Here is an 18,054-nt window from a genome sequence, read left to right on the forward strand (position 1 = left end):
TTCTTCCACATGAAGAGATGCAAATGTTACAAATATATATATTTTATATTACTAGTGAATTTTTTCAATTTAAATATTTATGAATTTTATTTTATATTGATTTAAAACTTTCAATAAGATTAGCACAAAAAATATTTGATGATAAAAACATTAATATCCTTGTCTCGCTAACTTTGTTATAATATATGTAAGGACTTTTGTGAATTGTTGTTTTACATTTTTGTTTTATCTCATTCTCGTAACTTTACTGTTTTGTTTAAATTCCAATGTTTAAATTCCAATAGTTAAATTAACTCGTTAGGTAGAATTTCTATGGAAATAAATTTATTTAAATCAATTATTTAATCTTTATATATATATTGATACATTTTAACAATGTGTACTGAATTTTAGTAGACAAAAATACTCTGATATATTATGGATTATAAGTTTTAAGGTCAAGGGTATTTGAATAATTTTCATTCTCAAAACTAAAAGAAACAAAAAACCCTCAAACATTTACTAACATCCTTAGTTACTCTCAACCCTTTTTCTTTCATCTCTATCAATAATTAATGATGTTAATGTTGATTTTTTATTGGAGGGTTGTGTTATATCTTTTCCCTTCGATTGTAATTAAATTTGTAAACAACTAAAGTCTACAATAATTTCAAAACTAAAAAAAAATCAATAAACCCCCCACGAAAAAAATGTTAACATCATCCCATAATAGTTGCAAAACATTTAGTTTCTTGATAACAATTTTGATAAAATCATAGAAATGAAAGGAGTAGAAGTTAAACTATGAGCGTGATTGGTAACAAATTCATTAAGTTTAAATTTCAATTTGAAACTCAGTACGTTTTGTTTTTCTTAATTTCACTTATGGGGCAAATGATAAATCAGAATGACAACGTCATGTTTATAATTTTGATAAAATCATAGAAATGAAAGGAGTAGAAGTTAAACTATGAGCGTGATGATAACAAATTTATTAAGTTTAAATTCCAATTTGAAATTCAGAGCGTTTTGTTTTTCTTAATTTCACTTTTGCGGCAAATGATAAATCAAAATGACAACATCATGTTTATATTGACTAAACAAGTTGGAGATGTGAATTGTTTAAAATAAACTTACATGATGTGATTTACTTCGGAATGTAATTTTTTTGTCCAACTGAGAGCTAACAAGTTCATTATGACTAGTTTACTAGTTTGTGGTTGATTTTTAATTAGTTGGTATATTAATGCATTTCTTCTTGAAAACTACTCAATACTCAAATCTAGAAGATCTGTAATTTGTTAAAATATTTTTATTCTTTATACAAAAATGAAATGAAATTATGCTTATTAATATGAAACATTTGAGAGGGAACGAGTAGTGATATCTTTTCTGAATAAGGGGACAGAGTCAATAAGAACAATTTTCTTTGTTCACAATTCTTTTCAATAATTTGTTCGGGTTAAATAATTTAGTACTATGTGCAAGAACTTCATTTTTTGTTGTGTTCTGACTTTGGTAATATGTAGGAAGGTAATAAGTATATTCCATTTTCTCGACAATGACTTACCCCTTCTGAAATTCCCTTTTCACGTAATGGTTTTTTTCTTCTAGAAAGTATTTCTAGACAACTTAATAGTCAAAATATCAAATCTCCCTGGAGATCAACTACTAATTCTAAAATTTAAAAACGAAATTTAATAACAATCAGAAGGGAAAAGATATAACACAATCCTGAACATGATCAATTATTTTGTAATTAAAGTGGAAAACAAATGAATGAACAGAACAATAGCAACAAATTGCGATGTTGCGAGTTGTTGTGTGTGGGTGAGAGAAAGTATGGAGTTGAGAGAGAAACAAATAGGGTAAGTGAGGAAGGTGAATTAGGGTTAGACGAGTGTTTATGACTTTTTTCGTTGGAGATGGTAGAGAAAATGTTGTAGTGAGAGAGATGAGAGAGAAAGAGTTGAGAGGAATGAGAGAGATGAATAAAGATTTGGGAGTTTCTTGTTTTTTTTAGTTTTGAGAATGAAAATTATTTAAATACCTTGATTTTAAAACCTAGAATCCATAATTTAGGGTATTTTTGTTTACTAAAATACATATTGCTAAAATGTACCAATTAAGAAAAGACGGTATCCATGTTAGCAAATATATATATATATATATATATATATATATATATATATATATATATATATATATATATATATATGGGGTTTGCTAACGCGCGTACGCCTGTTTTTCAGTTGGTACATTTTAGCAATGTGTACCGGGTTTTAGTAGACAAAAATATCCTTATATATCATGGATTCTAAGTTTTAAGGTTAAGGGTATTTTAATAATTTTCATTCTCAAAACTTATAAAAAAAAAAAAGAAACCCCCAAACCCTTGCTCACCTCTCTCATTCCTCTCAATCCTTTCTCTTTCATCTCTCTCACTCTAATCTGTTTTCTATCATCCCTACTGTAGTTCCAATTGAAAAAATCAGAAACACCCTACTGTCTCTGTCATCCTTACTGGAGTCTCAATTGAAAAAATCAGAAACACCCTACTGTAGTCCCAATTGAAAAAATCAGAAACACTTGCCGTTAAACAATGTTACAAAAAAATGATTTTATAATGAGTTTTGATCTTATAATTTTTGTCTCATCTAATTTTATCCAATTTTCACAAGCATAAAGGAATTGGTAATTGACCTCGAAAAAATCAGAAATACTTGTTAAACAATTTCTTACAAAAAATGATTTTATAATGAGTTTTTATTTTATAATTTTTGTCTTATCTAATTTTATCTAATTTTCACAAGCATAATGACATCAGAGGAATTGGTAATTGGCCTGGAAAAAATCAGAAACGTTCGTTGTTAAACAATCTCTTACAAAAAATGACTTTATAATGAGTTTTCATTTTATAATTTTTGTCGTATATAATTTTATCTAATTTTCACAAGCATAATTGACATCCGAAAGAATTGGTAATTGGCCTGGAGGGTTTTTTTTTAGAGATGATGATTCAACATATGCAGATGATGAAATTAGAGAAATTAGTGAAGATGATGAAAGTGAAGAGATCTTGAATGAACCTTTGCCTGAAGGTGAATATGTCAATGACTCAACTCTTTACAAAGGCAAATTGTTTAAAGGCAAGTGTTTCTGATATTTTCAATTGGGACTACAGTAGGGATGACAGAGAAAAGGTTGGAGTGAGAGAGATGAAAGAGAAAGGATTGAGAGGAATGAGAGAGGTGAGCAAGGGTTTGGAGGTTTCTTTTTTTTTTTTTAAGTTTTGAGAATGAAAATTATTAAAATACCCTTAACCTTAAAACTTAGAATCCATGATATATAAGGATATTTTTGTCTACTAAAACCCGGTACACATTGCTAAAATGTACCAACTGAAAAACAGGCGTACGCGCGTTAGCAAACCCCATATATATATATATATATATATATATATATATATATATATATATATATATATATATATATATATATATATATATATATATAATTGTCTAATTTTCATCATAGTAGAGATCTTACTTTCTCCCAAATTGGTCACTGGAGAGGGTTCAGATGTCTGAACGCATCAGACTCACCTTCCGCGCTAGCACATATGACTAGTCACAACGTACTGGACCAGGCCAGGGCTGCTCTATAATCAGGGATGTGTCAACTTAGGTTTTTAAGTTCCCTCTATCCTACCAACAAAGAAAGGCTTTTAACAAGTTATGATTTAATTATCTAAGTTATTAAAACTGTCCTACAATGTTATAGACATCAAATATCCAATTATATATATCACCCTTTCCCTCACAGTAACCTTAAACAATATCTGCCCATATACATGCTATCACAGAGCCCTTACTCCAAACCCTCCAACCAGAACAATTTCAACCAAAACAGATTAATTTCAACCGAGACACTTACAAACATAATTGCCACATGTACCAGTTCAACACCAAAGCATAAATTATTTAAGGACAATTCCACAGTCTCAGTTATAATTATCCAATAAAAATTAACATCGTAGAACAGCTTCACAAGAACAGTTCAACATTCAACTGCATATATTTGTATAAAATAAATTCATACAAAAATAATTAGCTCCCCTTACCTGGAAAACTTCACAGTTTACTTGACAGGGATGATCTAAATAGTGCTCCTCACAGGAAAATTCAAAGACACCCAATCGTGATAGAATTAGCTTTTTAGACTAGAAATTACCACAAATTTGAAGTAGAACACTTCTAGTGACATGCATTCAGTAAAATAGCAATGTCCTAGGTGTTAGAAATGGTGGAGAAAAGGAGAAAGTGACTTACCAATTGCAACAAGAACTCGTTCGGTCCGTTACGGAGCCCTTGACGCTGTGAACGTTTGAGCACCACCTATTCAAAAATTGAACGGTTCAACAGGGTGGTATTTTAGAGAGAAGGCAGAGCAATATTTAGAAGATGACTTTTTAGAAAGAGAAGAAAAAGTTGACAGAGTGGAAAACTGACTTAGGAGAAAGACCCCTGCTAAGGTCATGTGACTTTGATCTGATGGGTCTGGCTGCCCCACATAAGGTCCAAAGGCCCCTTTATTAATTTTACAGGCTCTTACAATGATCATATTGATTTTAGGATTGGTGAGTGATATAAAAATATGATTATTATTAGGAAAAGTTTATTTACTTTTGTAAAGAATAATCAGAATAAATAAATTTTATTCTAAAAATAATATAAGATTATGTTACTTTTAAATAATACTTATTTTTTAAAATTTCTCAACGTAAATATTCAAATATTATAATATTTTAACTTATTAAAATTATTCTTTTATTTAAAATGTTACATATTTGATTAAAAATTATAAAAAACATTAGCATATAAAATATATTTATAATCTTCATAAGAAAATTCAAGTTAATCTCTTATAATATAATTATTTCTTCATCAGGAATATATATATATATATATATATATATATATATATATATATATATATATAATATAAAAATTATATACTTAAATAACAACTATGTTATCTAAGAAAACCATAGTAGTATATTATTTCTCACATATAAGGTATGACTACAGTTGGTGGACAAATCATAACATAATATATTAGGATAAGCTAATGTAAATAATAAATTATATATTTAAAAGTTCAGTTTAAACAATGTCTTTTTTTCTAAACTTACTCATTCAATTTCTCATAGAATATATAGTTCATTTATCACATCACTAATTAGTCTTCAAGACCCAACAATACATAACTTAAACAATTAATAACTTAACTGACTTAAACAATCCATAATATATTTAACAAAAATAATCTACACAAAATTTGTCTTCACTAGCATACATATGAAATCACGTTCACTGACTCTTAAGACTTGGACATTTGACTCTACTTCTGAAAGACACATATATTGAGTAGACTTAGAAATTTTTCACCTATCATATCATCTCGCACTCTTAAGGAGCTCAATCTCACAAAACAATAAACTAGGACCTATGTCTCCCTTTAAGTATGACAAGGTAAATTTCTTACACATGCATTATTAGATTTTATTTCATATCGAAGCGACAATTTGTAGGAACCTCTTTCAATTCTTATGTCAAGATAATTTCATCAACGCCATAGACAGTGTTTATAGAGGTCCAACGCCATAGACCCTTAGAGCTCTTTGTGTTTTTTAATCACAACGACGCTCATCGGTCCCTAATTGGTGTCCAAAGCCATGAACCATTGGAGTTCTTTGACTTCAATTTTTCTACTTAGCACATGAAGGTCTTAAGGCACCATCCAACGCCGTATAAATACTCATACCTTGACTAACTACAACAAGTTTTCAAATTTGCTTATTTAAACAATTTTATCTCTTTCTTAGTTCAAAATATCATAGTTTAGTTAAAATAAACCTTGGATAAATCAAATTGGACAATCATACTATTAAGTCACTTTCAATTCAATTAAAACACTTACTAACATTACTTCAATGCAAAAATACTGACATCTACATTAAAAATTACCTTTAAAATTCATGTTATTTTGGGCGTTTATATTTTATTGTGTTTGGAAAAGTAGCTTGTATGAAGGAAAAAAAATTCAATGTATGAAAAAGTTATTTATTCACATGTGCTAGTATCTATAAGTTTATGTGTGTAATTATACAGATATATAGAAGTTACATAACACATAAATCAATTACATATAATTTAAATATTACATATATAAAATAACATTATTTTATATCAACACCTTTATATATATATATATATATATATATATATATATATATATATATATATATATATATATATATATGAAAACTTAGAAATCCACAAGTTTTAAGTTTTCAAAACACAACTTTATGTAATAATTGAAACTCCCAACAAAGATTTAGAGATTCTTTTTAATAGGGAATCAAAATAGTTTTCCTTATAAATGAAAAATGCATTTGGTTTCAAAAATTTGCAAATTCTTCCTTAATTAATCAATCATTTGTATTTGGATTAAAATCATGTTTAATTGGTGTTATTTGTTTTGTAATTCTCTCTCAAAACTTCTTCTGACAATATTTATAGGTGATTTAATAATTACCTAATAATTTGGATGTCACTTATTTGTTTTTATCATTTATTTTAGTTGAGAAATTAGTTAATTTAAGACATATTTTGTTGGTAAGAGTTGGAAGTTCCACGTCGACTAGAAATAAGGTCAAATTATAATATATAAATTGAGTATAAATTTTTAATTTTATGGGATTGAATTAAGATTAAATTTACTTTCTAATTTAATATAAGAGGCATTATGTTTTCTTCTTTGTCTGGTCAGTATCGAATTACCCATAATATGTAAACAGTTATTTTTTGATAGATTTATTTTAGTTTATTTTGAATTGTTTTTTGTTCTCCCTTGTCCACTCAGTAATTCAAATTTATTCTTGTAAATGAAGTGGATGCAATGCAACCTTAAAAAAAACTACTGACACCTACCTGTACTATAACCTCAATCATCTCGTGCATCCGAAAATTTTCTACACGTTTATTTCAATTTCCTTCTTGATGCAGGGAAACTCCAGATCACAAAATATCTATGTGAATGGAAAGAAGCACAATAAATAGCTTACTTTGAATTATATTAGAAACAAAATATTATATGTCTTTTTTTTTAACATCCCAAAAATATTAAGTTTAATTTATTCGTTTAACTAAATTTAATTACAAAGTTGTGTTTCTTAAAAAATATTAAACTTTTTTCAGAAAATTATTCAAATTCTATAGAAAAATAGTATTTTACAAAAATCCAATTCCATATTGACTAATAGAACCTAAAATTTCAAATTAATATATTAATATCCCAATAAACATAATAAATCTTTTTAACATTCAACTTAATAAGCAAACTTGTAATTAACAAGGTGAATCCTAAATCATTCTAAATACTTTTTTCATCCTTATTTGAAATCACCACTTAATGTCTCATATTTCTCATGAAACTAAATAGTTATATATTATAATTATTATTATTATTTATTATTATTATTATACGTTGTTTATTGTATAAATGTGAATTAAAAATCGAAGAAAACTTTATATTAATATTTGTTTATTAAGATGACATAAGTAAAACACCTTTAAATTATAAAACTTTTTTTTTAAAAGAAACAAAACAGTATTTGAAGTGTTAAAAATGGGAAACCCTTTTTCTTACCACTTTAATCTTCTTTATACAATTTCTTACTCAAATCGCAATTTTTTTACATCAGTTTCGAGGACGACCTTAGGGTTATACATTTATAAGTGTAGTTGAGATTGTAGAGATGTTTATAAAACTTATTATGGTTAATTAAGTGAATGCAACGTTAAAAAGAAAATTTAAATCTTCAGTGGATCCTCGTGCTATTTTAAAAATATAATTATGTTCTTAGATTTTAAATAGTTTTAATTAGATTTTTTTATTTTAAAAAATATGATATAATTTGGTTATTTTGTAAGTACCATACTAAAAATGTTAACTCCTGTATTACATGTTAGTTTTGTGATTTTTTTTTAAAATTTTTATTTTCTTTTTTAATTTAGTTTTTATATTTGTTATTGGGTCTCACATCTTTATAAATTGAGACCAAAAATTTTATAATTGATATAGTTATATTTTCAATTGAAATTGATATTTTTAGTAATATTTTTAAAATGATTAGATTTATTTAAATTTAAATTTTACTGTACCATTGATACAAATACTATGAAATTTTGAATTATGACAGGAGGATTTCAACTTCTGTCATAATAAAATTAATACAAAATAAAAATATTGAAAAAGATGAAAGATGGTGGTTTGATTGAGAAAAAGAAAGAACAAAAAATAAAAAACAAAAAATCCATGTAAAATATAACATAATAAAAATATAATAGATTACATTGTTTAAAATGTTAGTTTAATTATTTTTTATGTTTATGGTGATAAAAATTTTAGCAATATTGATATAGATTTGTTCATAATGTTTGATTTATTTCGTCATTGTTAGATTTATCGAGGAGAAAGTTCAATTTGAAACATTCAATATCAATAAAATTTAAATTCAACAATATAATATATCGACACCACTCTTTATCTAAAATCTTATACTTTATAATTTTATTATTTAAAATTATTTAATGTGAAACTTAATTCTTTAAAATTATTTCGTCATACTTGTCAACATTTATTACAGGCGTAATTGCTTAGAATCATTGATATAAAAGTAGAAAGAAGGTCCATATAAATAAAAATGGACCCCGACAGCGATAAGAGTGCCAAAAATATGTCTTGTGTCCATAAATGATTGGTGAGCGATGTATTGATGCTTGGAGATGTAACTGTCTTTGAAAAAGTGGATACAGACATTTTAATGTGTGTTGTGTTCATACCATGAATTCTCTGATACCTCAATTCTGATGTAATTTCACCCTGCTTTGTGTGGCCATCCAGCCTTTCTATTTTAATTGCAACATTGTACTGTGATTGAGATGGAACTATCACTATTCTATCAAATAAAAATATACGTGCCCATGCAAATGAAATAAATATATTTTCTTTTTACAATATATTTTCAGTAAAAGTACAAGCAATAGTTCGTCCTTGTTTTTTTTTTTATCAATAAACTAATTTGAATTTGTACCTATGCATCAGTTATGTTTGTTTATATATTTATTAAAGAAAAATCATGTCAAAGGAAAAAATAGAAAATACTTTTAAATTTGTAATTAAGTTTTAAATAGAATTAAGGTGAAAATAGATTTAGAAAGTCAATATATTTATAAAAATATAAATAATAGACCTTATAAAAAATAATAGGATAAAGTATATAAAAAAACATAAAATAAATTATCTACAAATATAAAAATATACAAAAATATGTAAAGTAATTAGTATTTTATTAGTGAGAAAGTTAAACTAATTATTTCTCTTGTGCTTTCTTCCAAACTCATCAAATCAATCCTATAATTTTCAAATGTTAAGGAAAGAATTTAACTTATAATTTTTTCCATATTCTCTCCCAATTTCCCACTAAATGTTTGCATGATCATATAGTAAAGGTTTGTATGAAGAAAGAGAAGACTTATAAATTTTATATAATGTTTTTATAATTTATTGACCTTGTCTTGAAAAATAAATGTCAGTTAATTGGAGATTAAAAATATAAGGGTGTGTTTGGTTTGTGTTTCGCCAACAAAGCAAACATTCATGGATCCCTCATTATCGGTTACTTGTGTTTCTTGTACTGTAATTTTCCTCTTTACATCTCAAAGCCACGACATTCATGTTTTTTCCTCAATCGAGTTTGAAAGCATTAATTACAAGGTTTCGATTTTAACAACCTATACAGATATCACTTCAAACAATATAAAAGTTCCCATTCGAGATTTTTTGAAGTTTGATTATTCTATGACAAAATTAAACCTGTAGATATCACTCCGTTCAGTATACTTCATGAAATGATCTTTTGTTTGAATACTTTTATTTTAGGTATTTGATTAGAGTGACTCAATTTGTTGAATTGAAAATTTTTTGCATTGAGGAAAACTATCTCTAGTAAGTAAAGCTAATAAAAAAATTACACTGGTACTGTTGATTTTAAATTGATGATGATAATGAAGATGTGATAAATGATAAAGATATTAAACTTTGTCTGTGAAATAATTATTCATGTATATGATACAGTAATATATGTGTATATATTAAATAGTATAATTTATATTAGTATAATAATATATATTTATATATATAAATATAATATAAATTTTGAATTTAAAATTATTTTTTGTATTATATTTATATTTGTTAAATAATATTTAAGGATAGTAGATGATAATTTACAAAGATGGAGTTAGAAACACTCCACGTAATAAAATAATATGAAATATAAAAAAAATATAAATGTCTCATCCTCTTATCTTAAATATAAGATCTTGTATTTATATCTTTTCTTGAATGACTGTTGTCTCTTTGTTTTGCTTGTGCTATCTCAGTTCTCTTTTTTCACTTGCGTTTATTGTCAACTGGGACCCTTCCCATTCTTTTAACTCCTTGGAGTCTTTATAGGACAGGGTAATAATTATTTAGTTTAGGTATAACGACCTTTTTTACTATTCATTTTAATTAAAAAAATTGATTAGTTTAAGATATTTATATGTTAATATACAGTATTATAATAACTAATTTATTATTATTATTTATTAATATTAAATACTTTTGATTATACATTCTTTTAAGTTACCTCAACAGGTTATTTGTATCAAACTAGTTCTGATTTAATATTAGAAAAAAAATAGTCAAATAAATCAAATAGACTAATATGATACATGTATATTAATTTATGAATTTTGCAATCCTAGACCTCGATATCGTTGGATGTGAGAGAGATTTTCATTACAAATAACTTAAGTCTTTGTTTTTATAGGTGAGTTATTCTCTTATTAGGCGAGCTAAGCGGATCATTCCCTTGTTAGACTTGGTCGCTAAGTAAGGAAAGAACCATTGAACGAAACTATTTTCTTAAAAATTCAAAAAGCATTATGATCTTGGTAGTTGAATAAGTGTAAGTTCGCTAGACGAATTTCTGGACAAGTGTAATTGAACTTGTATGTAGGAATATGACTTTCTTCATTAGTAATTTTAAAACTCTTAAATTTAATGCATAATTTTCCTTGTTTATTATCAAAGGGATTGGACTTTGATGAGTTATCATATGCTCAAAGTCTCTAGAGATAGAATTTAAGTAATATTTTGTGAATTGATTATAACATAAAATTGAGATTCAGATGTTTGTTAATGTATGAGAATGAATTGAATGAAATATAGTTTTAACAATTGTAAATACTATATGTTAAGTTTTTGTTGCACACTAATTATTTGATAAAAATATTAAAAAAATGTGTTTTTGTGAACTTTATTGCCTAATTGAGTTGTGAATTGTAAAAGTTGTTGAGTGTTGCACAAGTGCATTAAAAAAATGATATTTTGACTTTCTACTTTATTATTTGTATGAATTGATATACTTGTTACTAACTTAACAAAGTGCAAACATTGCTTTACAAGTCGGTTTTATAATGTGAAGTTAAACTTAAAATTTACTTCTTAACACAATATTAGAACCATGGATTAGAACATGTCCTAGCAAAAATATTTATTTGTTAAGTTTATTGCTCCATATGATATTAAACATATGTCAAACCTCACTTTACAAGCTGATTTTGTAGAGTTAAATAATATTTAAAATTTACTTCTTATTATCTAAAGAAAGGAGATAAAGAAGTTTTAAGTTATCTAACCCTATCTCTCGCGAAATCACTAAAAATAATGATTGACTTTGAACTAAACGGTTACTCTAAAACCCAATTTTTTAAAGAAAAAAATGTTCGAATGTATACATCCTAAAAACTAAAAGTTGTATATTATTATTAATATTATATTTTTGTTAAAAAAATTATAATAAGGCAATAATTGATCAAGAAAATATTAATTTTTTTTAAGTGTGTTTCTACTATTATATTCATTATTTTTCTAAATATCTATTCAACTTTAAATTATGGATATAATATAAAGTTCTAAATCTGCTTTATTGTGAACAAAAACAAACCTTTAATTTACCTTTATATTTTTTCTTCTATTTTCTCCTTTATCTTTATGTAACTTTTTTCTTACCAACCATTATTTAAATGTATGACTTCTCTTACTTTTGTCGAAATCTGAAAATTGAAACTATTGATGATTTTGAAGATAAAGCACTAAAAGAATAATATTTAAATTGTTATAGTAGGGTGGTTTAATTAGTCTGCTTATGACACTAAAAGTCTCATGGTAGACCCTGTGCACTAAAGATATATTAATTACATATAGTACAACCTATTAATTTGTGCATTATTGGTTGTAATGTCAACAATTATATGACCAACAATTTACTACTCTTTTTTATTTAAAAAAAAATTATACTCCATCTCGTGATTAATGTTAATATAACATTGTTAATAATAAAATACATGTACAAGTAGTTTTATGTACATGCATAATTTAATGTTGGTAAAGTCTTAGAAAACTTATAGCTATAAATAACTTAATGAATGTAAAATCTAAAAAAAAATAATAATAATTATACGTATCTCCTCCTAGGAGTGGTGGAAAATTTATTCTATCACTCTTCCCTACTCTTTACTGTGTCTTTCTCTTTTTCTTGTTTCTTACTCTCTCATGTAATACCTCACCCTCTCTCTCTCTCTCTAGTCTTCTTTTACTGCTCCACCACCAACTGTTCATGTGGAATAAAATTCATCTCCATTTAATGCATTGATCTTGGAAGATTTTAATCAAAATCTTGTGTTATAAGATTTCACATTATTAACCTATAAAATTAACCGGAAGCTTATCTCTTGTTACAAGAGATAAGTTTCTCTTATATTTATATTTATGATATATTTATATATAAATATATAAAAAATAATATATATAACTTATAATACATATAATCCATAATTATAATATATAATATTATTTGAAAGTTTATTTATAAATATTATAACTAATGTTTTTTATTATTTTATTTTAAAATAATAGTGTTACTATTACTATTTTTATTTTTATTATTATTTTTTTTTAATAATAATAACTATTTTTAAATAATTGCCTATATATATATATATATATATATATATATATATATATATATATATATATATTTCTTGCAATAGAAGTATTTATAAATAATATAATTCTAATTGATAATATTGTATTGTAAAATTTTGCAATTGTCATATATTTTCTATTTTTTATATAAGTTAGGTATTCTCGGGAACATATATATTTTTTGCAATAGTTGTGAGTATGAGTTTATTTATTATTTCTACCCATAAACATAACTTTGAAATATGTAAGAACAAGTTTTCTTTAATTATTTATTGAAAATAAGAAAATTTAAAATTAATTTATAAATGGCCTGCTTCATATGAACTCTTTTATATAATTAATATATTTTTTTTTACTTGAGAATAAGTTAATTATAGAATTCTTTTCAAAAGTCTTTATCAAAAGTTTGTTGAAATGTTATTAGTAAAATATAGAATGTGCAATGGGCCAGTCATGAAACTGCGATCTAGCATATTCATAAAATGGGTAGCTTCTTCGTGCACCTCTGTATATTTCTTCTTCCACTTTAATGTAAGAAAAATCTCATTTTAACCTTCTAAACGGTGTAATTTGAAGTTAAAAATGATATCGAATCATATAATATGGAAGCATTTTTTTTTTCTTAAAAAAGACTTTAGATTGCAGAATCCAATACAATCCGGAAGCCGAATAACTTTTAGTCCGGAAGTTATATTTTTTTCTTGAACCTCTTCAGAAAATCATTTTCGGCTATTGAATTACATAATTTGAAAGTTATTTTCTTTAGAAAAATAATTCTGAATTATATAATTTATAAGTCAAAAATAATTTTTAGATTGTATAATCTGAAAAATTGTGAATTTTACACTTCGAAAGTCATTTTATTTAGATTATACAATTCAAAAAGAAAAACTTAATGGAGATATTTTATGTATGAGGTGCAAAAATAAACATATAGATGTACTGAAAGAAATTGGCATAAAAATGTTTCGGCTTAGGCCTTTCATTGCCCAACATTGGCCCAAACTAATTTGTTAATTTTTGCTAAGTTGTACTGAGAACAAAAACATCACTAAATGATATGTTCGTATTCCTAATTACTATATCTGGATCCATTCCATGCACGAGTGTTTTCTTAAAAGTATATCATCAATGTTTGTTGAGGAGTATAGTTGTATTTTAAATCAATAAAGAAAAAGGAGAAAATTTTAGTAGAAATTGAATTGGTAATATTAACGCGAAACTATCATATGAAAGTATCACATAGCACTTCGTTGTCATAAATATACATATATCGAATCATAATTATTTTTTAGCTGCAAACATTCATATCTAATTGGTTTCTTAGCGTAACTAAATGTTGTGCGTTTCTTATATGGTCAACAGCTTTCTGTTACTACAAACGATAACATGCGCCGTGTGCTTTCGGGTGTCAACATCTCTTTTTAACTTTAAAATCATTCCAAATTATTATTAAATACAATAATTAAAGTTATGAAAAAATAATTTATAAATATATTTTACTTTGTCACTCTTGTTTGTTTAATTTATGATATATTAAAAAATAGTTGGACATGTTCATTGCAATAAAGTTATCTATTATAATATGTGCAATATAAATAGTTTTATTTATTTTCTTTAGTATGAAATGTGTGAAAAGAGAGAATTTGATTTGGTTGGGGTTTAGATGTAGGGTTGAGATCAACAATTTATTGAAGTAAGAGTTGTTGGCGGTCTAAATGTTCGTCCTTACACTACCGTTTGTCTTTGCTGACATTTTTTATATTTTGAGATCTACATGTCAGTGAAGATTTGATAGTTCAAGCTAGTAATGTGTATTAAATGTTATTACCAACATTTTCATCTCAAACCTTTATTTATAAGATAATAATTATATTTTGTCTTTACAGTATGTTGATCACAACCGTTAAAAAATAGGAGTAATGCATAGTCATTTTTGTGGCATGATTAGTTGTTTGGACCGTCTGATCCAAGGTTGACCAGACAATCATATGGTACATTAGGACTTCATGTCACAAGTAAAAACTTTGATTTTTTTTTAAATTGTTGTATGTTCCTTTGCCTGCTGATTTGGAAGTTCAAAAAGGGACGTGATTTTATGTTTTATGTGTTTTTATGCACTAATAATGTTGAATTTTTCTCTTATTTGTTCTTTGGTTGTTCTGTTGTTATGCGGTTGTAAGAATGGTTGGGAGCTTTTTAGGAGTTGCAATCTACTTTGAACTTGGTTGTTTAGTTTATTAAATTTTCTTGTAGTAATTTGTTAAAAATGACTATTATTACTTTGAATATACGAAGGATTTAGAGGATGATAAACTATAGTAGATTTTAGGTTTCAATTGCATTTTCTATTGTTAGTTTCCATATTAAGAGTTTGTGCGTATAATTGAAAACAAATCTAATAAATATATGAGTAATATTGTTTTTTTTTTGTTAGTTCTAAAATTTTTCAACATTCAAACTAGTTAGAGTGGTTTCATCTACGAATGTTATATGGCAAGTTCCAACAACAAATGAACTTAAGATTAATATTGATAGTGAAACTAGGGATTCTCATGATTTAGCTACATGTGAAGGTATTTTTAGAGGAAGCTACTTTGAATATGTCAATATTTTTTCGATTTTTCTAGGAATGTAAATTTTTATTTATGTTAACTTTTTTACGGAACGCTTATGCTTTAAAATATGGTAAGATGAAAAACTTTTGAAGGCTTTGGTTGGAGAGTAATTATTCTCTAGTTTGTTATAATTTTCTAAATGAACCCGTGATTCTTTAAAATCTTAGAAAAAGATGACAATAATGCTTGTACTAAACATATGGAATTTAAAGTTTCTCGTGCTTTTGACAAGAGAAATCATTACATTAACAAGTTAGATAGTTTGATTTTTATTTATAAAAACAATATAAGTGATTTGATATTTTACCTTAAAGTATATATTTATTTTATTTATTTTTCATAATAGATACAATTTGTCTATTTTTCAAAAAAAAAAATAAATTATATTTCTTGGGTTTGTGTGGTTTCCCTTACTTTATATTTTCTGTATATAATAATTTTATGGTGTCGAGATGCCAAAATTCATAAATAATACTTAAGAACATATTTTTTATTTTGTTAAACCCCTTCGGAGGTCCTTATTTATGTGGGGTTTTCCCAGTTTGATCCCCATCTTTTAAGTTTTGTCAATTTGGTCCTTTATATTGAAAAATTGATTCAATTAGACCCCTTCCGTTAAATCAACTTAACGAGGTTAACTTTTTGATGAGCTGTGAGGGTGACATGGACAATTTTTGGGACGTGGCACTCACAAGCCCTTATACGTGGTTTTTTTTAATGAAAACGTGACATTTTCTGAAACATTTTAATTGTGTCCTTTCGGTCCGATTATATACGGGTTGAGGGTGACACAAAGGTGATTGCGATGGTACTGGCTGCGGGTCTGTGTGGTTTGATGACGAAGGTACGATGAAGGTGACGACGAAGGCACCGACGAAAGGTTTCAGGGGTTTAATACCATCTCTGCCACCCAAGTTGTTCCCATATACTGCATCAATAACTGCCCCTTCAACCAAATGACTCAAATTCCCATCTACCACTTCATGAACCGGACCCAATATCTCACCTCTTTCTTTGTTTTTTTTTATCCATCGACAGTTAGTTCACTCCCAAACAATGTCACTGTACGAACCCCACCTAAAAACGATCCCTTTATTAATTACAGAGGATGAACAATGCGATCAAATGGATGGTGGAAAATGCATATCTTCCAATGACCCACTTCTTGATTCTAGCAGATATTTTAAGAAATAATCAATTTAAAATAGAGGAAATTGGGGGTGTCACCTCTGAGATGGATGACCTCACTCTTCAATAAAACACAACCCCCAAAATAGCCGCAAAACGATGGGTTTACCTCCAAACATTAAATTCCACAAACAAATTCAACTCCGATATGTTTCAAACAGACCCATGCTAACCTGCGTGGCTTTCTTCATGGATTAGTTGAAGAACAAAAATGACTTTTTTAAAGTGGGAAACAAAATAGGAGCACGGTTAAGTGAAGAAAGGAACTGGAAAAAATACAGTGAGAGAAGGAATTTTCAGTGCAATTGAATTATTAGAATAATTAGGCAAGTGGACGAAACAAAGGAAACAGAGGTTGTGGCGATGGAGGGAAGTCTGAGTGCCGCTCTGACGATACAGCAGGACATGGCCCATCGGCGTGAATTTGGACGATGATGCCCGAGCCGTTTTGGATGAAGCATCTTGAATGTTTAGATCGTCCAATTTTAATCCCAATTCAATTCAATGAACCCTAATTTTAAAATGTTTCAGAAAAACCTTAATTTTAAAAATGTTTGTTTAAGAAAATGCCATGTACAAAGGTTTCATTAAAAAAAACCACGTATAAGGTTTGTGAGTGTCACGTCCCAAAAACTGTCCACGTCACCCTCACAGCTCATCAAAAAGTTAACCCTGTTAAGTTGATTTAACGAGAGGGGTCTAATTGACCAATCCTCTTTTTAATCGAAACAAAACTATAACACTCAAAACAAGAAGAGAAAAAAAAAATAGAATAATCACAATGTATATATTAAGGTATTGTGTAAAATGTCATATATTTAAGCTAATTCTACACTCGGTTTATGTACTATAATGGTGCACTGATTGATTTTTATGCAAATATGTAAAATCACATTGAGTTCAATTTAATTGATTTATTTTTTTTATGAAAGTTTGTGTTTAGAAACATAGTTTTTGTTAATAAAGTTTTTTTTTATCGTAAATTGATGTCCAACTCAATAATTCAGTTTCAATATATTAGAATTCTATTTTTTTTATCGTTTTGTGCAAAATTCATGCTTGTTAGCATATTTTCACTTTTAAGACGTTATTTAATTTAATTAATTAA

Source organism: Vigna umbellata, chromosome 1 (genome assembly GCF_029865625.1).
Source record: "Vigna umbellata cultivar VRB3 chromosome 1, Vumbellata_1.0, whole genome shotgun sequence".
NCBI lineage: Eukaryota > Viridiplantae > Streptophyta > Magnoliopsida > Fabales > Fabaceae > Vigna > Vigna umbellata.